Raw genomic sequence first — 27,691 nt, 5'->3', positions numbered from 1 at the left:
TCTGCAGCAGTTAAAGTGGGTGTTGTGTGCCTCCAGCACAATATACACCTGAAGATACCCTTTATTACTGGTGTTCTGTTTCTGTAATACAGGCATCTGCATCAGTTGGAGGGTGTGTTGTGTGCCTCCTGCACAGTATACACCTGAAGATACCCTTTATTACTGGTGTTCTGTTTCTGTAATACAGACATCTGCATCAGTTAGAGTGGGTGCCGTGTGCCTCCTGCACAGTATACACCTGAACATACCCATTATTGCTGGTGTTCTGTTTCTGTAATACAGGAATATGCAGCAGTTAAAGTGGGTGCTGTGTGCCTCCTGCACAGTATACACCTGAAGCTACCCCTTATTGCTGGTGTTGTTCTGTTTCTGTAACACAGGCAGGCAGCTGCAGTAATTACAGTTGATGTACTGTATCATCTGCTCATTGTGCACCTAAAGCTACCCAATTGCTGGTTTTCCCATCTCCCTGCAGGCCATTACTATGTCTGGAAGGCCAACAAGGAGAGACAGACAGTCACAAGCCAATAAAAGAGGGCAAGCCGGCTCTGTGTCTAGAGACAACAGTGCTGGTCGTGGACAAGGTGCATAATCATCATCAGCACGTGGCCATGGGACATGCTTGTCCTTATTTTTGGCAGCTGGACGTGTTGAGCCGCATCATGCCGAAGACTTGGCAGAGTGGATGACCAAGCCCTCCTTATCCTCCTCATCCTCTCTCACCCAGGCTCAGGGTACTAGCAAAGCAGCTGCTAATGCATCCTCTTCCCTCATCTCAATGTCATCAGTCACTCCTTCCTTAGACCCACCATGTCCTCCTGAGGAGTCCCCCGAACTGTTTGAGCACAGTGTTGGGTACATGCTTAAGGAGGATGCCCAGCATTTTGAAGGCTCTGATGATGATACCCAGCTAGAGGAAGGCAGTAGCGTGAGCACGGAGAGAGGGGATGCTCAAGAAGGACAGCAATCTGGCAGTCATGTTCCATCAGCTGCAGCATACAGCTAAGGTTTGCTCCAGTGATGAAGAGGGAGGGGATGATGAGGTCACTGACTCCACATGGGTACCTGATAGGAGAGAGGAGGAGGAGGAGGCACATCTCCAAGGAGGCAGGATGCCCTCCGGGGGCCAGCTTAGGGGTAGCACACCAACTGAATCACACCGCAGAGCTCCGCCTGTGCAGGGAGCTGCCTCTGTGCTTTATTCCAAAAGTTCTTTGGTGTGGGCTTTTTTGAGATGAGTGCATCAGATCGCACCACTGCTATTTGCAACATATGTCTCATATGTCAGCGTATCTTGCATGGCCAAAACATCAGTGGCTAGGGCACCACATGCTAGACCAGACATATGTTGACCTGCCATGCAGCTCGTTGGCAAGCGTACCTTAAAGACCCACACCAAAGAACAAAGCGAACCTCTCCTTGCTACTCATCAGCTGGGATCTCCAACCCCACTAGACCTTCAGTCCTTTATGAAACCTGCACTGAGAGGAATGAAGGTGTAGAATTAGGTGTGTCACAGCCAAGTACTTGTGGGCACTCTACTAGCAGTACACCAATGTCCAATTGTAGTAGGCAAATTTCCCTGCCCCAGCTGCTGGACCGTCAGAAGAAGTTCACTCCCAGCCATCCACATGCCCAGTGGTTGAATGCTAGCTTGGCTAAATTGCTAGCACTTCAACTGCTGCCTTTTTCAGTTGGTAGACTCGGCCCCCTTCTATGAGTTTGTGCAATGTGTGGTTCCTCAGTGGCAGATTCCCAAACATCACTTTTTCTCACGGAAAGCGATTCCGTCTCTCTACCGGCATGTGGAAGGCAATGTTCATGCCTCACTGGACAGGGCGGTCAGTGGTAAGGTGCATATTACTGCTGACTCATGGTCCAGCAGGCATGAACAGGGATGTTACCTATCTTTCATGGCCCATTGAGTCACTCTTCTGGCAGCTGGGAAGGATGCAGGACAAGGTGCAGTAGTGTTGGAGGTTGTTCCGCCACCACGCCTCCAAAATGCTACTACTGATTGTGACACACCTCTCTCCTCCACCCCCTCCTCTTCTTCTTCCTCCATGGCCTCTTCCAGTGCTTTGTCCTCGGAACCAGCAGTGCTCCGTAGGCGTTCAAGGGGCTACGCAAGTATGCAGGCAAAAAGATGCCATACCATGCTTGCGCTGGTTTGTTTGGGGGACAGGAGCCACACTGGGGCAGATATTTTGTCAGCTCTGCAGGGGCAGGCTGAGAAGTGGTTGATGCCATGCCAGCTTGAGCCAGGAATGGTGGTTTGCGACAATGACACCAACCTCCTCTCCGCCCTCCGACAGGGACAACTGACCCATGTGCCCTGTGCGGCTCACGTCCTTAACCTGGTGGTGCAGCGGTTCTTGGGCAGGTACCCGGGCTTACAGGTTGTCCTGAGGCAGGCCAGGAAAGTCTGTGTGCATTTCCGCCGATAATATAATGCAATTGCTCAGCTGGCTGAGCTCCAAAAGGAGTTGAACCTGCCCAAGAACCGCCTTATGTGTGATATGCCAATCAGGTGGAACTCAACGTTGGCCATGCTGCAGTGGCTGCACACACAGCAGAGGGCCATTAATGAGTACCTGTGCGAATATGGCACCAGGACAGGGTCAGGGGAGCTTGGTTTTTTTTCACCACACCAGTGGGGCATGATCAGGGATGCATGCACTGTCCTGTCACCGTTTGAGGAGGCCACAAGGATGGTGAGCAGTGACAGTGCATGAATCAGTGACACTGTACCTCTTGTCCACCTCTTGGAGCATACGCTGCGTGGAATAATGGACAGGGCACTTGAGGCAGAACAGAGGCAGAAAGAGGAGGACTTCCTTGCCTCTCAAGGCCCCCTTTATCCAGACAGTGTTCCTGCTGTCCCACCCATCACACAGGAAGAGGAGGAGGAGGAGGAGGCTTGTGTCAGCATGGAGGTGGATCCTGGCACTCAGCATCAGCAGTCTTTTAGGGATGATTTACAGTCCCAAGAAACCCGTGGACTTGTACGTGGCTAGGAGGAAGTGGCTGCGGATCATGTTGTCCTTAGTGACCCAGAGGACTCCAGAATGAATGTCTCAGCTAACCTACGCTGAATGGCCTCCCTGGTCCCGCAAAGCCTGCGGAAGGATCCCCGTATTCTTCGGCTCAAGGAGAGGGACCATTACTGGCTGGCCACTCTCCTTGATCCACGGTACAAGGATAAGGTTGCGGACCTTATCTTGCCATCGCAGAGGGAGCAGAGGATGAGACATTTCCTGGAGGCCTTGCAGAAAGGTCTGTGCAATGCGTTACCAGAGACTGGGGGGCTACAAACTCCTGGTCCTGGACAACGTGTTGCTGAGGCTTCGGTCAGTCACAGAAGGAGCGGTGGAGAAGGTGGTCGTCTGACCTATACGTTCAGACAATTTTTTTAGTCTGCGGCCCCAAGGTATGATCGGTTCCAGCAACCTTCGCCAGCATCTGATTTACATGGTGCAGGAATACCTAGGGGCGAGGTCAGACTTGGACACCTTTCCCACCGAAAATCCTCTGGCTTACTGGGTCTTGAGGATGGATCACTGGCCAGTGCTTTCACAGTATTCAATTGAGCTACTGGCCTGTCCTGCATCCAGGGTTCTTTTTCGGAGGCTGGAGGCTTTGTAACCGATCACAGGGTGCACCTGTCCACCGACTTGGTTGATCGACTGACCTTCATAAAGATGAATCAGTCTTGGATCACCACCAGTTACCAAGCACCTGAAGCTGATGTAACTGAATAATTGTTTTTTGAAATGTCACATCCCTTCAAGACTGCCTATGCTGATGCTGAGTGACTGTCCTGTTATGTTGACTGACTATCCTCTTCCTCTTCAATGATCCTGTTGATAGCTTGGAAGAACATTTTTGGTTCTGGGTGATGCCACCAGTGGCTAAGGCCCAATTTTTCAGCGCCTGTTTAACAGGGGCGTGTAATTACAATTTTTGATGCAATGCTTTGCAGCAAGGCTCATTCCTGAGCTCCAACTAGAGTATCTGGGAGAGGTTGCAGTGTCGTGGCACCAGCACCAGTGCCTAAGGCCCAATTTTTCATCCCCTGTTTAACAGGGGCATTTAATTACAATTTTTGATGCAATGTTTTGCAGCAGGGCTCATTCCTGCACTCCAACTAGAGTATCTGGGAGAAGTTGCAGTGTCGTGGCACCAGCACCAGTGCCTAAGGCCCAATTTTTCAGCCCCTGTTTAACATGGGCGTGTAATTACAATTTTTGATGCAACGCTTTGCAGCAGGGCTCATTCCTGCACTCCAGCTAGAGTATCTGGGAGAGGTTGCAGTGTCGTGGCACCAGCACCAGTGCCTAAGGCCCAATTTTTCAGCCCCTGTTTAACAGGGGCATGTAATTACAATTCTTGATATAATATTTCACAGCAGGGCCCGTTCGTGCGCCCCGTGAGAGTAACTGTGAGGACTTATAGTGTTGTGGCACCACCAAAGGCCCAATTTTTCTACCACTGTTCAACAATGGCATGTAATTACAATTCTTAATATAATTGTTCACAGCAGGGCGCTCCAGCGCCCACCAAGAGTCCCTTTGAGGGCTTACAGTGTTGTGGCAACACCAACACCTTAGGCCCACATTTCTGCAGAGCATATAGGGCAGGCCCTTACTTTCAAACATCCAACTTACAAATGTCTCCTACTTGCAAATGGAAAGTAGACAACAGGAAGTGAGATGAAAAAAGACGGACGGCCCAACAAAATTATACAGGGGTGATAACCCTTCCCTATGTTTTCCAAAAAGCTTAAAAATAGATTTTTTGACTGGAGCTGCACTTTAAAAATGTACCAGTTCAAAATTACAAACAGAGTCTACTTAACACAACAAACCTACACAGTCCCTGTCTTGTTTGCACCGCCTGTATACTGCTTTTCTGAGTATATAGGGCCTGGGGGCCCCACGCCTTTCCTTTTTTTAATTTGGGTACGGGGATCCCCTTAATATCCTTACAAGACCCAAAAGGGCTGGTAATGGACAGGGGGGCTACCCATGCCATTCTTTTCTCAATTATTTTCATCCGTATTGCCGGAACCAGACATTACATTAAAACCGCAAGCAGCACTTCCGGTTTCGGCGCCGCATGGAGTGACTGCTCTCCTCCTCAGCTCCCGCATCACGACCCCGAAATCGGCTTTAAAATCCTGCTGAGCGGCCGGGCTTCCGACGAAACACCCCCCGGACTCACCCCTCATAGCCATGGACCGGTTCCTGGAAAAAACCGGCGCGCGAGCGCCTACGACGACGCCCGCGACCGCGGCGCGGCCGCAAATCGAGGCCCCGGCTTCGGCCTACTCGGCTCCCTTCTCCTCACAGTGCGCAGTGGACATGGAGGTGAGCTGTGACACTGCTTCTCCCCCCTCTCCACAATCACTGCCAGCTTCTCCAGCCCCTCCACTACAGGGCAGTCTTTCCACGCAGCCTACAGGGGACTCCACCACAGAGCGCATTGCCCAGGCCGTGGCCGCTCTATTATCCCCCATGATAACGGCATCTGTGGAAAAAGCTGTAAATGCAGGCATGCAGCAGCTCAAGGCCCAAATAGGCGAACACCACACCAGATTAAATGACCTGGAACACCGTCTGTCAGATATAGAAGAGGAACTCTACCAGGCCCAAGCCACGGAACGCTCCCAGGACAGAACGAATCAATATGTTCTACAGAAACTTGATGACCTGGAAAATAGGGCCAGACGGAGCAATCTGCGATTCGTAGGGATCCCCGAGTCACTACAATCCTCTGAGCTATCTGACTTCTGCGCAGTGCGCATCCCAGAAGCCCTGGGCCTTCCAGGCCCTTGCACGGTCGAACGCGCCCATCGTATGGGTCAACCTGCACCAGAACGCAAATCCCCTAGACCCATAATCGCAAAGTACCTCAACTACTCTGACAAGGCCCTGATCCTGCAGAAGTTCAGGCAAACGCGCTCTCTCCAAGTGGATGGGATCAAGGTCCTAATCTTTGCCGATTACTCCATTGAGGTCTCCAAGAAAAGGAAAGCATTCCAGCAGGTGTGCTCGGAACTCTTCAAAATGCAACTTAAGTTCTCCCTAGCCTTCCCGGCTATCCTTCGCCTGAAGGCCCCAAACGGTGACCAACTATCTTTCCAAGACCCCTCTGAAGCTGAGGCTTTTCTCCGCTCTCTGCACCAGGGTGCGCACCCTCACACCCCTTCCAAATCCTCATCGCTCAATCGCTCCCTGGACCAAAGGAGCCCCCGGAAGGACTCACCCAAACGCTTCAGGCCTTCTGCCCCAGATACCCACCATCGGGGTACCCCTCGTTGATGACATATCGGTCCCCTTGGATCCTCCTCTCCTCGCCTCACCGGTGACCCTCCAGCCGGGACTACCAGCCTGACTTGTCTTTGTAAGTTACTATGTTGTTTTTTTTATGCTCTCGTTCAGGCTTGGTCACTGTCTAGCCTGTTGTTCCTTGGTTATATTGGCCTTAAGCTCTGCTCCCATCTAGCAGACGCACCATCGGTGCTATTGACCGCCTCTGTTTTGTATGGCATCCTGGCCTAGGTTTTCAGGAATCCCAGCAGCCCTCGCTGCATCTTTTTTTTTGCGGCCACTTAATACTTTTATAATACCACATTTTTATAATTGTGTATCCTGCCTTTTTTTTCTGTATTTTATACACTGTCTTTGATACTTTCTAGTTTATACTTTTGTATGCTATACCTGTGGATAATTCCACTCTTGGGTCCTCTTACTGTACTGTTTCAAGTTAACGTGGGTCTGATACTTTAATTCACGTGTCTATTTAAACTGTGCTGTACTCCTCCTGGACTCACTGTGCATGTCTACTGCCTCAACATGACACGCGCCCTTTTTGACTCTTGGTTCAATGGCCGCACCCTTGTTCATGTTCAGGCTCACCGCCCGGACGCTCTTGCCCTACACCTCTGGGTCGTGCACTGGGGGCTGGCCTACACAGTGACTCCATGCGGAAAAAAGCGAAGTTCGCTCCAGTGTTTATGTTTTTGTATGTGTTTAATTTTGCTCACCACCTTCCCTGCCCCCTCCCCCCACCTTCCTTCAGTGACAGAGTCTCCTTGCTGACCATCCTACTTCACATGTCCCACGGCCCTACCAGGTCCCTCCTATTTAAGCAAAAGCTTCTACTGCCCTGCCCACCGGCTGGCGAAAAATCTCTAAATTCGGCCCATTTCCTCTCCTCGACACCCCTGACGTGAGAATAGTCTCATGGAATGTGAAAGGCCTCAGATCTCCTAAGAAGAGAATGAAAGTCCTCCGGCACCTAAAAAGATTGAAAACAGATATCTCCCTATTGCAGGAAACCCACTTATCCGCTCCAGATTTTCATCGCATGAGGAAGATCTGGGTCGGCAAAGTCCTAGGCTCCGACGCCGTTAGTCGTAAAGCGGGTGTTCTCATACTGATCCACAAAAACCTCCCGTGCGAGGTATTGTCCACGCACTCAGACTCGCAGGGAAGGCTCCTCTCGCTGCACGCCCGCCTGGGGACCAAAGAACTAGTGATCACTAACGTTTATGCTCCCAATAACCCTAGCAAGTCTTTCTATAGTGACCTGACCTCATGGCTACTCCGGACCACCCAGACTCCCCATTTAGTTGGCGGTGACTTTAATGACATCTTACATCCTGCGGACGACAGATCCCCCTCCCCCACGCCGCAGGGCGACAAGTGTTTCTTCTACTCCTTCCCACTTTGCATCCACCATGGAATCTCTCCATCTTTGTGACCTATGGCGCTTATCCCACCCAGAAGACAGGGAATATACCTTTTACTCACACCCACATAATATGTTCTCGAGAATCGACTATTTTTTTGGCTCTGACGATCTCATACCTAATTTGACTGAAGCTGAAGTGCTTGATATAGCTATCTCTGACCATGCCCCAATCTCAGTTAGTCTTGACAATCTAGATCTCCCACCTCACCCAAGACTGTGGCGCTTCCCCTCGTATCTCCATGACAACCCTGACTTTCAACATTTTATGGCGAACTCCTGGTGTGAATACTCGGAAGCAAACTCCCCTCACTCGGACTCCCCTAACCTCTTCTGGGATGCCGGTAAGGCATTCCTCAGGGGCCAGATCATTTCCTATGCCTCCTCCTTTAAGAGGAACGCACTGTCTCACTACAAACGGGCCAGTGCGCGACTACATCTAGCCCAAAGGTCCCTCTCCACTAACGATTCCCTTGTCAATAGAACCGAATGGCAGGCGGCCAAGAAAAGTTTCGACACTTGGGCTGATACTCTCGAGCAAACTAAAAGATCCCAACTCGACGCAACACTACACAAGTTTGGTAACAAGGCGGGCAAGCTCCTAGCAAGGCTGTGAAAGGGCCCATTCCACCCGACGCACATCACTTTCCTCAAAGACGCGAAGGGTGTTGTACAATCTACCCCACAAGCTATTAACAAGGCGATGTTAAACTATTATACTGCCCTCTACGCCCCAGACCCCATAGATAATACTGCGGCTCGTTTCTTCCTCGATAGCGTGTTGTTATCTAAAGTTACCCCTGAACAACTAGAAGCTCTCAATGCCCCCATCTCCCTTGATGAAGTTTCCTCCACGATCCGCAAACTAACCCCGTCCAAAGCACCAGGCCCCGACGGGTTTACCAGTGAATTCTACAAAACCCTCTCCTCCATTACAGAACCCACTCTCCTGAAGGTGTACAATGGCATCTGGTCTGGTGGTTCATATCTCCCTTCTGGAAACCAGGCCGTTATAAAACTCCTTTCCAAAAAAGGGAAAGACCCGCTTGACCCAGGCTCATATAGGCCGATTTCCCTTCTCAATCTGGATGTCAAAATCCTGTCCAAGATCATAGTCACGAGACTAGCTGCCATTGTACCCTCCCTTATTCATCCTGCCCAATCTGGCTTTGTGAAAGGCAGAACTGCCACCTTGAATAGACGTAAAGTTATGCTCGCTCTGGAACATGCTAAAAATAATCCGGATGGGGATTTTGCCATTATAACTTTAGACGCGGAGAAAGCCTTCGACAATGTCAGTTTTGACTGGCTCTTTATGACTTTATCTGAAATGGGCTTCTCGGGGCACTTCTGCCATCTCATCAAAGCCATGTACTCCTCCCCAGCAGCTAAATTAGTCGTGGCTGGAGTGCTCTCAGATGAATTCCGCCTGCATAAAGGCACTCGCCAGGGCTGCCCACTCTCACCGCTCCTCTTTAATATCGCCCTAGAACCTCTATCCAGATATCTGTCCCAATCGGCCCCTCTCCACGGTATTCGCATTGGTCAACATGACCAGCTGTCACGGTCGTCCCCAGAACCCAGTGACTCGTGGAAGGCCTGCCCACGTTGTCTCTTCGTTTAGAGGCAATAGGTACCCATGGGCGCGCGTTGGCGCTAACGAACGCTTACGTATAGGTACGAACGGGCGCACGCGGGTGCGCGATATGGTGAACGAGCGCACGCGGGTGCGCAAGGGCACGAACGGGCGCACGCGGGTGCGCGGGCGCACGAACGGCTGCACGGTCTTGCACGGGCACGCTCAGACACGCCGTGCGACCGTTCTTGGCGCCCAAAGGGCTATTGAAGGAACCTGTTGCAGTCTCCCGGTGCTGTCCAGTCTACAGCGTTCCTGTGAGTTATCTCTGCTTAAACCTGATTGTTCCTGCCTCTGATCTACCCGGCTTGTTCCTGTTTACTCCTGCTTGCTGCCAGCCCTGACCCTCGGACTTCCTGACCACGCTTCTGCCTTCTCCTTCGGTACTTCTGCTGCCTGCCTGTTGACGACCCGGCTTGTGTTTGACCCTTCTGTTTGCCTGCTAATCCAGTTGTTTCCTGTGACCACCGCTGCCTGTTGTCAGCCGTTCCTGTACTCCCTCCTGCACCTGCTGCCAGCCGCTGACCACTCTCCAGCTGTTCCAGGATCATCCGCCTGCAACCGCTGTTGTCTGACGCCAGCTCCAGGGCCTACCTACCATCACGGACTTGGCACTTGTGCCCTCTGACCTCTAGAGTCCCTGTTCCCACTCTCAGGGGATCTCGAGCCAGAGGCTTACGAGAGGCCGCTCCCTGCACTTCGGGCTCCTTCCACCAGGTACGTGACACCAGCGCATCTCCCTTTTTGCTGATGATGTGCTCATCTTCTCGTCGGACCCCGTTTCGGACATGCCCGTTATTAAAGAGGTCTTTGACGTCTTTAGATCATGCTCAGGGCTACGTATAAACTATGGTAAAAGCGAAATTCTCCCGATAGGGTCCTCTCGCAAACCCCCCTGGACACAACATTCCATCTTTTCAATCGCCAACTCATATATCACCTATCTAGGCATTAAAATTGGAAAATTACCTTCCTCCCTTTACCACCTCAACTACCCCCCTCTGATCACGAAAATCTCTCAAGAAATGGTGAACTGGATGGATCTGCCTCTCTCGCTTCTGGGAAGATGCCACCTGCTGAAAATGGTTAGCTTTGCCAGGCTACTGTACCCGCTCCAAACCATTCCTCTGCTCCTCCTTCACAAGGACGTTAAAATTCTGGAATCGGCTTTTTCTTCCTTTATATGGAAGGGCAAACGCCCACGTATAGCCTTAAAAAAGTTGCATCTTCCCAGACGCGAGGGGGGTATCAGCCTGCCTAATGTAAGACTGTATAATCTGTCATGTCTGTTACGAACTAGTCTGGACTGGATCTCTCAATCCTCCAGATACTCCAACTACTCCTTGGAAGCTGCCATGGTCTCCCCACTCTCATTGACAGCTCTCCTCCACTGCAGGTGGAAGTCAGTACCGTCTCTGTTTCAACATAACCTCCTACTCAGAGACACTGCCATAGCTTGGAGGGAAACCAGGAAATGCCTCAAGCTCCCCCCTTTTGTCTCCAGACACCTTCCGATACAGGGGAACCCCACTTTCTCCCCTGGCCTACTCCACAAGACATTCCACATCTGGAAAGAGAGGGGCATCACCAGTTTTGCTGCACTCTGCGATCTTGAATCTGGGCGCCCTATGCCCTTTTCCCTTCTAGCGGACAGGTTCTCCCTCCCGTCAGCTCACGCTTTCCACTACAGGCAATGTGTCAGTTACTTGAAGGATGTCTGCAGTGATGAACGTAAACGTTTCCCCCTAACTTTTCTGGACCGCCTGCTCAAAGACGATACTTATAAAATTTCAGACATCTACACACCGTTACTCCAGCAGGTAGCTCCTCAATTGACATCCTCATCAGTCGCCAACTGGGAGAAAGACTTTCCTGACCCGGATATAGTAGAAAAAATCCTGCAAGGACTTAACAAAGTTTACCGCCTAACCCCCAACGAGCTCTGGAGAGAAACGCAACTAAAAATTGCCCACAGGGCATACCTTCCCTTCCTTCCATCCAACTCCGGGCAGGACAGCACCAAGTGTCCCCTATGTCTCCAGAACAGGCCCTTGCTGGCACACCGTTTCTGGTCCTGTTCCTTCATCTCATCCTTCTGGGATCGGATCCTCTCCTACATCTTTAAAGTTACCCTGCTGAAACTGCCAAAGGACCCCCTTCTTCTCATCTTTGGATACTGGGACCCTCTCCTGCTTCCATGGTCTTCCATCAACAACCGAGTGCCCCTAAGCGGCACACCGTACAAACCCTCCCATGTGGACTGGTCTCTGCTGTGCCTACTCCTTGCCAGGAAATCCATTCTAAAGAGCTGGACTTCATCTCTTCCCCCCTCCGTCGCCCAGACACAGAAGGAACTCCTTTCACTCCTGTACAAAGATCGTTACAACGCAAACTTCAGGGACGAAAAATGCTAATTTTCACTGCCTTTCTCTCGGTTTAAGTATTTCAGTTTATGGTCTTAGGTCATTACGATAAAGATACAATCTGCTCCCATTTTTTTATACACCTCATCTGCGATGATGGTTCCGCAATATTGTACTTGTTACTATTGCATCTGTATTTGTGTCTTTATTTATTTCTCAATAAATACTCTTTAAAAAAAAAAAAAAACGCAAGCAGTTTTAAATGACTTTTTTTCAGTTAAATGTCATTTTGTGCAGGGACTGTTCTAAACACGGGAAACACGTGCCACTTCACAGGCATACAATAGACACCCCCCCGGGCATGATATTTAAAGGAATATTTCACTTTTTTTTCACTTTAATCATCATTCAAATCAGTGCTCCCGAAAAAACGTCCGTTTTTAAAAAGAAATGTGGCATTGATCCATGTCCCCTGGGGCAGGAGCTGGGTCCCCAAACCCTTTTTAGGACAATATTTTGTATATTAGGCATTAAAATTAGCACTTTTTATTTTGAACGTTCGAGTCCCATAGATTTCGATAGGGTTCTAAAGTTTGTACGAATTTTAGGTCAGTTCGAAAGTTCTGGTGCGAACCGAACTGGGAGTAGATCTCCACAAACATGCATTTGCACCACATTAATACGTATGCACAATATGTGTCCTCATGAGCACCAATTTACTTCTATGGGCTCTACAACACAGATCAACAGATTCAAAAAAGATACTTGATGCTATCTTCCATGACATGGTGCACTTTAACATGTAAATGTATATCAGACCTATTCAAAACAATGGTTGACCAGTAGCATACATTTTGTTGCATCTAAACGCTTGCATTATAAGGCAAAGGCGTGAACAGAGCCATAAAGAAAACCTGTAAGAACAGTATATATATATATATATATATATATATATATATATATATATATATATATATATATATATATATATATATAATTATAGACTGCCAATTCTGACCTGTCTTTCAAATCTTAGAAGCATCCTACTCAGTATCGGTTTCAAAATAATATTTTGCATGATATAATCACAGATCATTTACATGGATAAGTTATATTGACTTTGTTGAAGTTCAAAGTATAGATGTGAAGACTTCAGTCAATGCTCTGTGAAGTATGTATGCCAGTGCCCCAGGATTTCTGGGCAAGTGGCATTTTACATGACAGGCATTTATGTGCAATAAATGAAGTGAAGCAATGGTGGGCGATTCTGAAATAGCTGAGCTCACTGGATAATGTCACTTTTCTTCAAACTCTGTTTCAGCTTTGCAGGCACACTTTTAAGAACACTACCTTTATCAGATGAAAGGAATGCCTTTCTCAATTACTTAACAGTTGGAGCCATGTCATTAAATCATAATGATTACCCACTGCATTAAAAAATCCTTATCCTGATACCATTAGAAAATCTCTTTTTTTATTTTAATTATATTGGGGGAGCTTTAATAGGTTTTTATTATACCCGCTGTGCATCGTTAAGTTACTGTGCTAATTTTCTCATGTAACTCAGAAATAAATAGCATATATAATAGTGCTATATGATATATTTAAAAAGTATTCAATTAACTCAAATGATACCCACCCTAATATGTTTAATAATAAGATTGTTTCAATATTCCTGAGTGTATGAAAAAAAAATTGAATAATTTGTGGCCATTTTTTGCCCCCTTTTATTTTTTTTATTGGGTTGTAGATTGTGTGTGCTATGAGCAAATGTTTTTTTTTCCTTTCAGAGTGATTAAAGGGCATTTTCCTGGCAGTTTAGCATGGTAAATACCAGGGAAAATTCAATAAAGAGTGAATGTTATAAATGTTACTATATGTAGTCTTAGCTCAGGTGCTGACATCCCTTTTGCAAAATGTATAGATTGGATAAATAAATAGGACTTTAATTTCTAACACTTGAGGCCATACACATCAGATCATAAAAGCCATAAATGTTTATTGACAACTTTATCACAAAAAAACATATGGACAAACATCCGCTCGAATCATTAAAATGAATTGTGTTGCTTATAAATATACAATTACTGGCCACATCAGCAAACAAATTGTAGATAAGCAAAGTTTAGCCAACAAAAAAAAATTAATTCCTCCATTATACACTATCACTACATTACAGTTGTTCCAGTGTCAACAGATTTAGCAAGCAATATCTGCTTCTTCAGAATCAAGTAGTCAGCAAGTCCACTATGTTTGTAGTCAGTTGTCTTTAAACATATCTTGAATTTTTAAAAACTATTTGAGACCTGTTAGCTGATGTGGTCAGTGATTGCAGATTTTATCTTTACATGTAAAACAACTCATTGGCTGTCCATGTGTTTTTTTTAAATAACATCATCGATAAACTTTAATAGCTTGTATGATCTGGTCTCAAGTACTGGAAATTTGTTTTATTTATTTATCTATATATCCTAAATATCTCACACGCAATGCAATGTACCACATTGTTATTGGTAAATGCATCAGGGAAGCTCGATATCTTCTGCACCCTACTAGAAAGTTCTGGAAGGCATCAGGGTGACCAAAAAGGGCATTTACATGATTTGTCTATACTTCTGCAAATAGAGGAATGTGCCTTTGATGTAAAGGCTAAGTTCACCTTTTGGGAAAAAAATAATAAATGCATATATTTTATTAAAAAATATGTGCATTTATTATTTTTCCCCAGTGAGGCTGCAAAGTATTGCACCCACAATCAGTGCATTGTGGGTGAAATATCAGGCTCCTGCAGACATGTCCTACAGATTTCAGCCCATATTTCCATATAGGCTGTCAGTTTGAAAGCTGCAGGGCTTGTGAATGAACTATGAGGGCACACATCAGTGCCCTTGGAGTTCATTGAGAACCACAAGCTGTCTGCCTCGGTGGCTGACAAGACTTGTAGTTTTCTCATTCACAGATTGCTGATGCTGTTTTTAAAATGTGACAGTGTGCGGGGAGAAGAATCCCTGACCACTAAACATGTGATGCGGTACACCCAAAATATGGGTGTACAATGTAATATGCTTCAAAAGATGAACGTTTACAATTAGAGAGAGCCAGACAACACATACTTTTTCTTATAAATGCCAATTTTCTCACGCATGAAACTACTTGATATGGAATACATGCTCTTCACCATTCTAGGGGTGACAGGCCTATGCTGAGATGACCTAATTGATGCTTGGAATAGGCTACAAACAGATGTTAGTAAGTCAATCAACAGTAAGTGGATTCAAACAGCTTTAGGATATATATATATATATATATATATATATATATATATATATATATATATATATATATATAAATGGGGCACACTCAATGAACCATTTTATGTTACTTTATGCTATGTTTCTATCTACCTGTTCTAAAAAACTGCATTCTGTACAGCTCAATGCGTAGATTGTATGACATGATTTTGCAGAGTATCAAGGAAAACTGGTCTGCATGCCACTCCATATTGAAATGCATCCATATAATGCCACAAAACAGTTGATCTGGCAACATAAATACAGTATGTTTAAGCATAAATACAATGTAAACTTCCAAAAAACAGGTTCCAGATGCTCACCAGGTTTCATTCTCAAGGAGATAATAAACAGCAGAATTACACAGTTATATAGTTACATAGTAGGTGAGGTTGAAAAAAGACAAAAGTCCATCAAGTCCAACCTATCTGTGTGTTTTTATGTCAGTATTACATTGTATATCCCTGTATGTTGTGGTCGTTCAGGTGCCTATCTAATAGTTTTTTGAAATGATCAATGCTCCCTGCTGAAACCACTGCCTGTGGAAGAGAATTCCACATTCTTACCGCTCTTACAGTAAAAACCCTCTACGCAGTTTAAGGTTAAACTGCTGCTCTTCAAATTTTAGTGAATGGCCGCGTGTCTTTTTAAATTTCCTTTCGCAGAAAAGTTTAACCCTATTGTTGGGTCACCAGTATGGTATTTGTACATAGAAATCATACCCCCTCTCAAGAGTCTCTTCTCCTGAGAGAATAAGTTCAGCACTCATAACCTTTCCTCATAACTAAGTTCCTCCAGTCCCTTTATTAGCTTTGTTGCCCTTCTCTTGACTAACTCTAGTTCCAGCACATCCTTCCTGAGGACTGGTGCCTAGACCTGGATGGCATACTCCAGGTGCGGCCGGACCCGAGTCTTATAGCGTGGGAGAATTATCATTTTATCTATGAAGTTAATCCCCTTTTTAATGCATGCCAATATTCTCCAATCAGCTGGTTACCCTTCCAGTCAGTAGACTGTAAACATTAGGAACAATGGTCTGGCAATTACTTAACCGAGTTCCTTAAGGACCCTCGGATGCAACCCATCTGATCCCAGTGACTTATTTATATTAAGTTTTTCAATTTCTATTCTATTTCTTTTTTTCAAATAACGTTTTATTGAAGTTATCAAACAGTAACTGAGAATAGCCTGAGCATTGTGACACATATGCAATGCTAGGACATAAGTTTAACCGGTACATATTTGGTGTCAATACAAAACATTCTATTTGGTAAATACACATGCTCAGCTTACTGCAACAGGTATCAGTATGTAATGACATTCCGCCATCTCTGCTCTCCGGATTACGGAGGAACCAGATAGTAAAGGGAACAGTGGACAAGACATGGGTAGACACAGAGTAGAAAGAGAAAAGAAAGGGTAGAAGAGTAAGAAGAAGGGAAAGAGGAGGGAGGTAGGGGAAGGGAGCGGGGATCCATCTCTAGGCTCAAGGCAGGTCCTCATGGCGGTGCCATTCCTCCCAGACCATGTTATGCGCCTCCAACCTTTCTTGTAGTCTGGCTGTCATTTTTTCCATGATTTCTACATCTTTTATTCTAGCATATAGGTCCTCCTGGGATGGGGGGACTTGTCTTTTCCAGTGGAGGGCAATTAGGCATCTAGCGGCTGTAAGTATGTGTCTTAACAATTTTTTGGAAGGTTTAGAAATCCGTAGAGGCGATACACCCAGTAGGAAACATTTTGGGGATGGGGATCTGAGCCCCTAAGAAGTAGGACAGCAGGAGCTGGGTTTCTGTCCAAAACGGAAATATTTTAGGGCAGCTCCAATAAACATGGAGCAGGGTGCCTTTGTGTCCCCGGAAACGCCAGCATCTGTCTGAACTTGAGGGATATATAGCATGGAGTACACTTGGCGTCAGGTACCAGAAATAAAGTATTTTGTTTGCGTTTTCTTTGTATAAGGTACAATAGGAGCTTTTGACTGCCTGGGACCAGATCGTCTGCCACGTTGCTTCCGAGATCTCCTCTCTCAGCATCCTCACCCAACGGAGCATATAAGCGTGTTTGCCCTGAGTGGCAATAAAGTAGGAATTGAGCAGCCAGTAGATATCAGAAACCAGGCCTCGGTGTGCCGATCCTTCCAATATGATGCTCTCGAAGGGGGACGGCACGAGAATTGAAGATCCGAAGTTATGGATTGGGCATAGTGCCTTATTTGCAAATAGCCATAGAAAACCTGGCGAGGTAAGTCATATTTAGTTTGAAGTTGGGTGAAGGATAGCAGCTTGCGGGATCTAGGGTCAATCAAATGACCGAAATGAAAGAGGTCCCGTGTTGCTCAAGGAAGAGACATCTGACGTGTGAGACCAGCAGGCAGTTCAGGATTAAATCAGAGGCACTCCCAATCAATACACCAAACACGGAAATTCAGCACCTACAGCAATGCTTCCCATATCACTGGAAGTCCACATCCCTCAAATATTTAGGAGTCCAAATTACAGCTTCATATTCATCCCTATTCCAAGCTAATTTTCCCCCTCTCCTCCGCCACATAAGAGACCTACTACAGAAATGGAAGACGCACCACATCTCCCTTCTGGATAGAGTAGCAAAGGTGATGACCATACTCCCCAAACTTTTATATTTGTTCCAGACACTGCCAATCCCAGTCCCTTGCAGGCTACTGCGGAAACTTCAGGCTGACCTGATGTGCTTTGTCTGGAACTACAAGAAACATAGGATACCCCGCTCGATGATGGTGGCCTCTCGTCAGGATGGGGGACTGGAATTTCCAGACCTGGTGAAGTATTACCAAGAGACCCAACTGTGAGCGATCACCTCCTGGTTTCCCCAAAAAGCATATAATAAATGGACAGAAATAGAGAAGATTTGGATAGCGCCCACACACCCAAATAGTCTACTCAGGTATGCCTAAATGACATACAGTAGCTTAATCCAGAATATGGTTCTTCACAGGTATGGCAACTTTAATATCATGTTTGACCAACAAATAATTATATTCTACACATGCTACTAATTGTATCATTCACATACTATAATTTAATTTCCATTTAAAAGACCCACCTATAACCACATCTGTATATATTTGATCATACTTTCAATAACTCATTTTGGTAAGAAGCCTATTGGTGCTTCTCAGTTTCATACAGTAAGTACCGATATAATATGTCTTGGAGAGGATTTGCTGTGTGTGACATCCATTCTTTATTTTACAAAAAAAAAGAAAAAAAAATGCCTCGTAACTCAGAAACTCTTATTTTCTATCTTATATTGATATGTTAACAGGAATGCCAACATGTGTTTCACTTTTATCCCACTTCTTAACTTTCTAGGAGACATTGTAAGCATTTGAGTTGGAATCTGAAGTGTCATAAACCACTGAACTATGTAACAATCCGTCAGAATGACAGCCATAGTATCCCATGCTTCACTGCTTTCACTTTAGAAGAAACTCTTGTGCTTAGTGTGGTTTTATCTTAAAGAATATAGTTGAATAGGGAAAAATTTACATTTTGATATACCGTCTATACATCTATAAACTGTATATAGTAAAGGAGACTGGCTCAACTGATATTGGCAGGGGCCATACACAAAGCATGGACACCTAGGGACAGTCTAGCAGGTTTGCTCTGTTAATTTATTCAGCCAGAAAACAAACAAAACGATTTTAATAAAGGAGGGCTTTGTACATCTAGTCACTATCATAAATACCTGCTTGTCCGAGCCACCAACTAATCTCCTGTTCATACAGGGCCTCCTGATGGGTCCCCCAACCCCTTATCTGAGTAATGCATATGCCAATAAACCCAATGATCTTCTGCTTCTAATAACAGACCACAAATGTGTCTGTTTCTCTGGCTTGTGCCAATATCTGGACTGAGCTGGATTTATTCCTTAGTAGCTTCAACCTCAAATGTGAGTACTTGTACACCATTTGAGGGTGGACCTAAAGACACCTTGGGGTTCTAATGGCAAAATCCAAAATATATTCTTTGAGTCTGTGCCTTGGGGACCTTTCTAGTAACAAATAGTTATAAACCAATTAAGATTTTAATTTAAATCAGGTAAATGCATTACAAGTACATAAAAACCCAACTTTGGGCAGCAGAACATAATAAGAATAAAATCTGTTAATTTTAATTTTAAAGCAGAAACATGCTGAGTAGATATGCCTGTCCCCTGTCAGCATGTTGCAGTGATCACTCTGAATATTTCCATCATGCCCCCTGCTGAGTAAGCTATAGCTTATCAACCACTGGGTAGTATGAGCTTTGCTAAACGCAACAATTTGTCTGACTCAACAAGGTGTGTGTGGGACCTCTGCAGAGAGACCAATACTTTAAAGCTGAGAGCAAGGGTCCTTCTCTGCAGCATGCCGGTAGAGGGCAGGGTTTTCTACTCAAGCTGTGACTTCTTTCTAAAGAAAACAAACTGTAAGAAATAACTGATCCCTGAGCCTATAGCTGAGCTTCATGTAGTTTCAACAAAGGTTCAAACTTTTTAGCCAAATTTTGAAAGTTATTATGCATGGATGTTCTTATTTAGCTTTTAAGTTTCCAAACTTTTCTCTTATTCCAAATTTCTCACATTCCCCACCATTTTCCCCTGTTCTTTAGACAATTTTATTCATAATTACAGTGCATATCTCTGTCAACAAGACTGACATAGCAATTAGCTCTGCGTGAAACTTTTTGTTCTTGTTAATTTAGCAAACAAACCTTATTTTCTCTAAAATAAAATGTTAAAAATAATAGTTTTAATAATAAATGCCGTGTTCCACTGAGACACCAATTTAGACAAAGTCCGTGTTTGTGTTGCTAATTAATCCCATGTTCTTTTACCCATTTATATGTATATTTATAAACTACTAAACTTCCACTATTCGTAAAGCAAAGATTTAACATTGTTTTATTCTTTCTTTCTTGCCACTTAATCAATGAAGCCGAAAAGGGGTCTATTATTACAATTAATTGAGAGCATAAGCTGTTTCACCAACATTTAAAGGTAAGAGCACTTAGGTACAAAGTACAGCAAAGTTGAAGCTTTGTTATACAAATACAACAAAATCCAAAAGGGATTAAGTTGGAGCCCAATAGAAAACAACACAGTGACTAAGATTACTAAATAAAGTTTGGCAAATTAAACCGTAACATTAGGCTTTATCTCAGACATGTCTAACCTCCTGATTTTAAAAGCTTTATTGAAACTTTAACTGATCTCAAGTGAGGATTTCGAAGCTTAGGCTAATTACATTTGGCAGAGACATGCTTGATGAGATGGGAATAAAATGAAACTTTTGAAAGGGTAAAAAATCTCTGACCATCTGCTAGCAACATTACACAGAGAACAACAGTCAAAAGCAGAAGGGCAGCTAGCCAGAGAGAAAAGGTGCATGAGGCTTTTAATTGCTCAGTCAATGAAACTAGATGGAGCATTCTGAGAGTAGTAAATCAAAGAAAAAATAAAAACACAAGCGTTGTTGGATTGGATCGTGACTCACGCAACTGAGATTAGTTAGAAACAAGATACAGCAGCTCTAAACTAGCTAGAGTGGATGGGGCCCGAGCTGACATGACCACAATAAAGAATCATGAACCTCGAAAATCCCCAGCTAACAAAGGAGGTCATCAAAAGTCTTCCCAAGGAACAGATGATGTGGCTTTGATATCCCACTTTGGCCTTGTATTTATGCTAATCTATGTAGATGTAGTCTTTTTCTACAGTTACAGCAAGTAACAAACTATAAGCCATCTAGTACACCCACTATTTACAACAGTTTCCACAATAAATTTTAAGGGCTATGGCTAATGGTTAAACTTCTGCATAGTAGTTCAGTCCTGTCTTCAAAGCCCATAAAAAAAAATTACCTGCATGGGGTTTCAATGTTGTATCCTTGTTTGCATGGGTTTTTACTGAGTGTTCTGGTTTCAATCCACTACCCAAAACATAATGTTGAGTAAAAATGAGCCAAACTGCCCTGTGGTCAGTTCAAACAGGGTTTCACAAACGTCAGAAAAATTTTGGATGCCGAAACCAAACCCCATTAAAAATGCCCATTTACTGGGCTAATGGAAAAGGGTTTGTCAAAAAATATCACAAGGGGTGGACACTGCCCTGGGGAACATGCACCAATATTTTTTTTTTTTTTTAAAGCAATTTTTCATTCAGCCATTAGCAGCTACTATTTTTTAATTGCTTAAATTGATTAAAAATGCTCAGTTCTTTTAACCACTTGCCGACTGCCTCCTGTAACTTTATTGCACATATATATATGTGATTTGCATTTCCAGGTTGGGGGGGGGGGGCAGAGATGTCTAATCAAATGTATTCTTTCCTTTGTTGGATACATTTGATTGGACATGTGAGCCGGTGTTATACTACACTGTTTGTTGAATCAGTCAGTGGAGATCTTGCAGTGCTTAGTGTCCCCAACTACAATTACCTATGTTGTGTCACCCTGACGCTTTTCCATCAGCGGCATATAGTTTCATCTTACCCGCAGTCTGTCCGATGATTTTGGTTCACAATATCTTTACCCCCTGTTGAATATAGAGGACGGTTCTGGCTTGTGAGTATATATAATTTCTTTGTGGCCACATGCTATGGCTAATACGCTGAGCTACACACCTTTATGTTTTTGATGCGGCTATTCTAGTCTGACTATGCTTATATTATAGACCATATTTACATGAGATGACTGTAATGCCTGTGAAAAAGGACAGATAGTCTGAAACACGTTGGCGTCATTCTCAATATAATATATGTTCTAAGCCTCTTCTGAGTCGGTACTGTGGTGTATACATGAAAATACTGTTTCTGTCTGACTTCATATTGTATTATGAACTTATATTTTTAGAAATACTTATTTCCTAAAACTTTTTCTCAAACATTTATACTTTTTTAAATACTCACTGGTCCGTCTAATTGAACATCCCAAGGGGTACGTGCCGTGCCTAGTGCACTAGGCCTTTTTTCTGTTGTTTGCTATTTGGGGATGTGACAGACCAACTTTTGACACACTGTATTTTCCTTGTTATATTCACTACACATTACACCACTCACTTCATTCACTACAACACAAGCTGATCAGCGGTCCCAGCCAATGATTTATGGCTGGAACCCCCTGATCGACTGAGTAAAAGACAGGTAAACAACACAGGGCTCTCTACTGACAGCAGTGATGAGCTGTTTTTTTTCTCCCGCCACATTGCTTAGTAAAAACAGCACACAGTGAACATTGTTAACCCTTTGATAGCCCTAGATGTTAACCCCTTCCCAGCCAGTGTCGTTAGTACAGTGACAGTGCATATTACTAGCACTGAGCACTGTATTAGTGTCACTGGTGATGTCAGTGGCAGTTATTCAGTCTTCAGTCCCCCCCCCCCCAGCATCAGTCAGATTTCCTGCCACACTATCGCAGTCCCATTATTAATCGCTGATAAGCATATGTCACTGACTGTGGGTCCCATTTTGATCAATGTCTTAATGGTATAGGGCAGTGATGGCAAACCTTGGCATCCCAGATGTTTTGGAACTACATTTCCCATGATGCTCCTGCACTCTGCAGTGTAGTTGAGCATCATGGGAAATGTAGTTCCAAAACATCTGGGATGCCAAGGTTCGCCATCACTGGTATAGGGTCTCTTCTCAGGGCCACCAACCCAATATATATTAGTGCTGGCCCAGTGGGCAAATGCTTCCCCATACCCAGTTTTCCTTTGGCTCATTAACATAAGGATTAATGCAACACAAATGGCAACCCCGCCCCATCGCCATCACACTCCTTTTGAAGATGGTAGTTCTCTTGAACGCCTTCTAGGTCCTTTTCCTGAGTTGACCGCCTTCTGAAAATGTGAGTGGCCTGGCTATTACACCGATCACACACTTCAGTACTTTCTGAGTCATAAACCCAACACCCAAGTGGGTTAGATATTGAAAATATTTAAGCAACAGGGTCAGTTTGGTTTCCCTTCAATCAACTGGCATTTGCAGAAAAATAAGTCATCAATAGCAGCTTCCACATCTTCTATGAAATGGTTTCCATTGATGTAGGCTAAAAGGCCATTAATTCATACTGTATGTGTCTGTATGTCCAGTACTGCCATACACAGTAAATGGATTCTATAGATGCCATATTGTATATTTTTGTAATCTATTGTATAGTCCTAACTATCATGACATACTTGTAGCAGTGTTCCTTAAAACAGGCATATTAGAAATGCAATGTCAGAAGTGGTGGGTGGTGAAGTTTTCAGATGGGGAGCGCTAGACCCCGCCCAACCTTTTTACTCACCCCACTTCTCTTAAGCCCCACCCCTTATTGAATCCACCAACTCTGTCCCCTGTAGTACATCCTATACCAGGTTGTACATTATACACAGGGCTCTGTACATCATATACCAGGCTCTACATTATACACAGGGCTCTATACTTCATATACCAGGGTCTACATTATACACAGGGCTCTATACGTCATATACCAGGCTTTAACTTATACACAGGGCTCTATACTTCATATACCCGGCTCTACATCAGGGGTCTCAAACTGGTGGCCCTCCAGCTGTTGCAAAACTACAAGTCCCATGAGGCATTGCAAGGCTGGCAGTTACAAGCATGACTCCCAAAGGCAGAGGTATGATGGGACTTGTAGTTTTGCAGTAGCTGGAGGGCCGCCTGTTTGAGAACCCTGCTCTACATTATACACAGGGCTCTGTACATCATATACCAGGCTGTACATTATACACAGGGCTCTGTACATCATATACAAGGCTGTACATTATACACAGGGCTCTGTACATCATATACCAGGCTCCACATTATACACAGGGCTCTGTACATCATATACCAGGCTCTACATTATACATCAGTTGCTAATGACACATCAATCTGTCTGACAGCCCAACCACACTCCTCATTCACCAGAGAAAAACAAACAAACAGGAAACACAAAAAAGGTGTTCAGGAAACAGCAATAGGCAGAGGTCACCGCAGACAATGAAGTACAAGAAAGCCTAATAAAATAAAACAAATACAATCATCACATTTAGGGACTGCAATAATGCAATATTTTACATGTTTGCCTTTTGGTGGGATTAGAGGGATGGTGGTGATCAGGGACAGGGGGATGGAGGTGGGGTGGGGAGTGGGATTAGGGACAGAAGGATGGTGGGTGGGATGGGATCAGGGATAGAAGAATGGTGGGTGGAATGGGATCAGGGACAGAGGGATGGTGGGATGGATCAGGGACAGAGGGATGGGTGAGTGAGGTGGATCAGGGACAGAGGGATGGGTGGGTGGGATGGATCAGGGAAAGAGGGATGGGTGGGTGGGATGGATCAGGGACAGAGGGATGGTGGGTTGGATGGATCAGGGACTGAGGGATGGTGGGTTGGATGGATCAGGGGCAGAGGGATGGTGGGTGGGATAGATCAGGGACAGGTGAATGGGTGGGTGGGATGGATTAGGGACAGAGGGATGGTGGGTGGGATGGATCAGGGACAGAGTGATGGTGGGATGGATCAGGGACAGAGGGATGGTTGGATGGATCAGGGACAGAGGGATGGTGGGTGGGATAGATCAGGGACAGGTGAATGGGTGGGTGGGATGGATCAGGGACAGAGGGATGGTGGGTGGGATGGATCAGGGACAGAGTGATGGATCAGGGACAGAGGGATGGTTGGATGGATCAGGGACTTAGGGATGGTAGGATGGATCAGAGACAGAGGGATGGTGGGTGGGATGGATCAGGGACAGATGGATGGTGAGTGGGATGGATCATGGACAGAGGGATGGGTGAATGGGATGGATCAGGGACAGAGGGATGGTGGGTGGGATGAATCAGCGACAGAGGGTTGGTGGGTAGGATGGATGAGGGACAGATGGATGGTGGATGAGATAGGATCAGGGACAGGGGCAGCTAGCACAGTGAAGCTGATGGCAGATTAGTCTAGTGTCAGGTTTCCTGGAGAAACGTCCAGGGATGTTCAGTAGTATGATGCTGATGTGTGACTGAACAGACTGTGCACAGATCTCCTGTTCAATGAGTTAGTGAACTGAATATCAGAGCTGCCTGGCGCGCTCTCCTACCTTACAGCTCCGCTCCATGCAAAGAAAGGAGCTGCCAACGTCACTTCCGGTTTTCGTTTAGCCCACAAATTCCGGAAGTAACCTCTAAATTGAAACAACAATACTCCCGCCCGTAGTTATTCATTGGCGCTTTGCATTGCTCCACAAGGCAGGTTAAAAGCCCGCAAATGAAGTGCCACGGCTGCAATCTCATGATTGCATCGACGTGACACTTCCCATAGTGCACTGCATCGGGCGCCCGGACACAGTACACTTAGTTAAAGGACTTTTTTTGGAATTTTTTTTTTCTTAAAGGGGCAATTTAAAAAATATATATATTTTTTTGGGCCTTCTACAGGAGGGAGGCGCTCCCGGGTGCCCCCTATGGACGGGCTGCCACTGAATGTCAGGTTCAACTTCTGAAATGGAAATAATTATGATTGCTAAGCTACTTTGATTAATATATATGGCAATGCAAACTAATAAAGAAAGCTCTGAATGGTTAAGTTTATGTAAATGTGGAATACTTAAGTGGAGAACATTATACACATAGTAAAGCAGGCAACACTCACAGTTATGGAAATATGATTAGAAACATTGAAAAAACATGAGATGTTATGTTGCCTGTCACAGATTACTTCTATGATTACTATACTGAGCTGCTTAAACATGACTTTATATAATCATGTAGCACTACAAGTGGATCATTAAGCAGTGATTTGAGAGGTATATAATATTAGAAGCTTATTGTATCTCATGAAATGTCAGTGAACACAGAGCACTTCAAATATGTTTTGAAATAATTACATGAATGTATTCTATGTTGAATCTTTATATCTAGCAGGTTTTACTTTTGCAAACTTTATATAAATAAAAACGTATTTCTAAATCAAGACTTTCAATCAGCCATTAATTGAAACAATATATTATTATTATATAATGGGAGACAGGACAGTTAAAATACAAGAGGATTAAGAGGGCCCTGCTCATAAGATATTGCAATTTAATAGGGTGGGGCAAGCAGTACAAAAGTTCATAACTGGGGGCGATGAGCTGATGGAAGAGTTAAAAGTTCAGTTGCTAGTTGGAGGTGTGAGAGAGAGATGACTTTACAGGGATTGCCTAAAGGTGGCCAGGGTAGGAGATAACCAAACAGATTGAAGTAGAGAGTTCCAGAGGAGAGGAGAGATTCTGGAGAAGTCCTGGTACAGGCATGGGAGGAGGAGACAAGAGAGCTAGAGCTCAGGTCTTGGGCGGAGCGGGGAGGATGATCTGGGTGATGTTTGGAGACAAGATTGGTGATGAAGCTTAGGGCATAGTTGTGAATGGCTGTGTATGTTGTTGTTAGTCTTTTGAATTTAATTCTCTGGGCAACAAGAATATATAAGGACGTGACTAACTTTGTCAGCACTTGTTACTGTGGACTTGACATTTGCCATACCATAGTATTTAAATACAATAAAGTGCTACGCTCCCCTTATATGCATAAACACTGTGTAATCAAAGTAAAACGTGAAAAAAAAAAATGTGATAAATAATCAACTCATTTAACATGGTCCATCTCTGACAATGACAATTAGTCAAAACATGTTTGGTGAGGGCTATTCATTGTGTTATCATTTTTGCCTGCATCACTTCTGGTCTGTGGAACACACATAGGAAACAAACAGGAGGTATTTATGTATATAAGGGGAATGCAGCTCTTTACTGCATTAACCCCAAATAACTGTTATTCACTTAGATATGGGGACATATGGTTCATAGTGCTAACAGCCTCCAAGGAGTAGGGACACAACAGTAGAAGCATAAGCATAGGATCTTCGTAGTTTTTCACACCATAGTATTTGACCAGGGGTGTACCTAAACTTCTATGAGCAATTACTAGAATTAATTGTGGACTTTGTGGAGTATACATCACAGTGCATTTCATCCTGTAAAACTGCATGTATGTTTGTTCTGTGCGTATACCAACAAAACCAAATGTCACTAGGCTATTTTCTCTTCAGGACAGATGTTCTTCATTCATAAGAATATTGTGAATCAGGAAAGTACCACATTATGGCTACTAGATAGAGTTGATGATCAGAGTAAATATTTTTTTTCCATCGACCCAAAAATGCCTTAGGCCGCGTACACACGGGCGGATTGTCTGCCCAACTAAGTTCGTCAGACAATCCGACAGACAGTCCGTTCAACTTTTGAATGAACGGACTTGACCACACACGATGAACAGACAGTCCGCTGAAAGCTTGCGCGATGACGTGTACAGCACGTACGACGGGACTAGAAATACGACGTCCAATACACTGCAATGCAACCTTCGGCGTGTAAATCCTTTCTGATCATGCGCCATACTTAGTCCGTCCAACTTGCCTACACACGAGCGGACTGTCCGCTGAAACCAAGTTTGGACGGACAAAATTATGGAAATTCCGAAAGACTTAGTCCGTCAGACTGTCCGCTGAAAAAGTCCGCTGAAGCCCACACACGAGCGGATTGTCCGCTGAAACACGGTTCAGCGGACTAAGTTGGGCAGACAATCCGCCCGTGTGTACGCGGCC

General features: G+C 44.8%; 1 protein-coding gene across 7 annotated transcripts in view; it reads right to left on the bottom strand.

Moving 5' to 3' along the window:
* Nucleotides 1-27,691, bottom strand: part of MACROD2 (mono-ADP ribosylhydrolase 2) — a 3,459,957-nt gene that overhangs the window by 41,197 nt on the left and 3,391,069 nt on the right. The gene's annotated exons all lie outside the window — the stretch shown is intronic.

This window comes from Lithobates pipiens, unplaced genomic scaffold (assembly GCF_037356315.1).
Source record: "Lithobates pipiens isolate NorthernLeopardFrog02 unplaced genomic scaffold, aLitPip1_a1.2 Scaffold_18, whole genome shotgun sequence".
In the NCBI taxonomy this organism is placed as follows: Eukaryota; Metazoa; Chordata; class Amphibia; order Anura; family Ranidae; genus Lithobates; species Lithobates pipiens.
The sequence above is the reverse complement of the archived record's forward strand: the minus strand, read 5'-3'. Positions and strand labels throughout refer to the sequence as shown.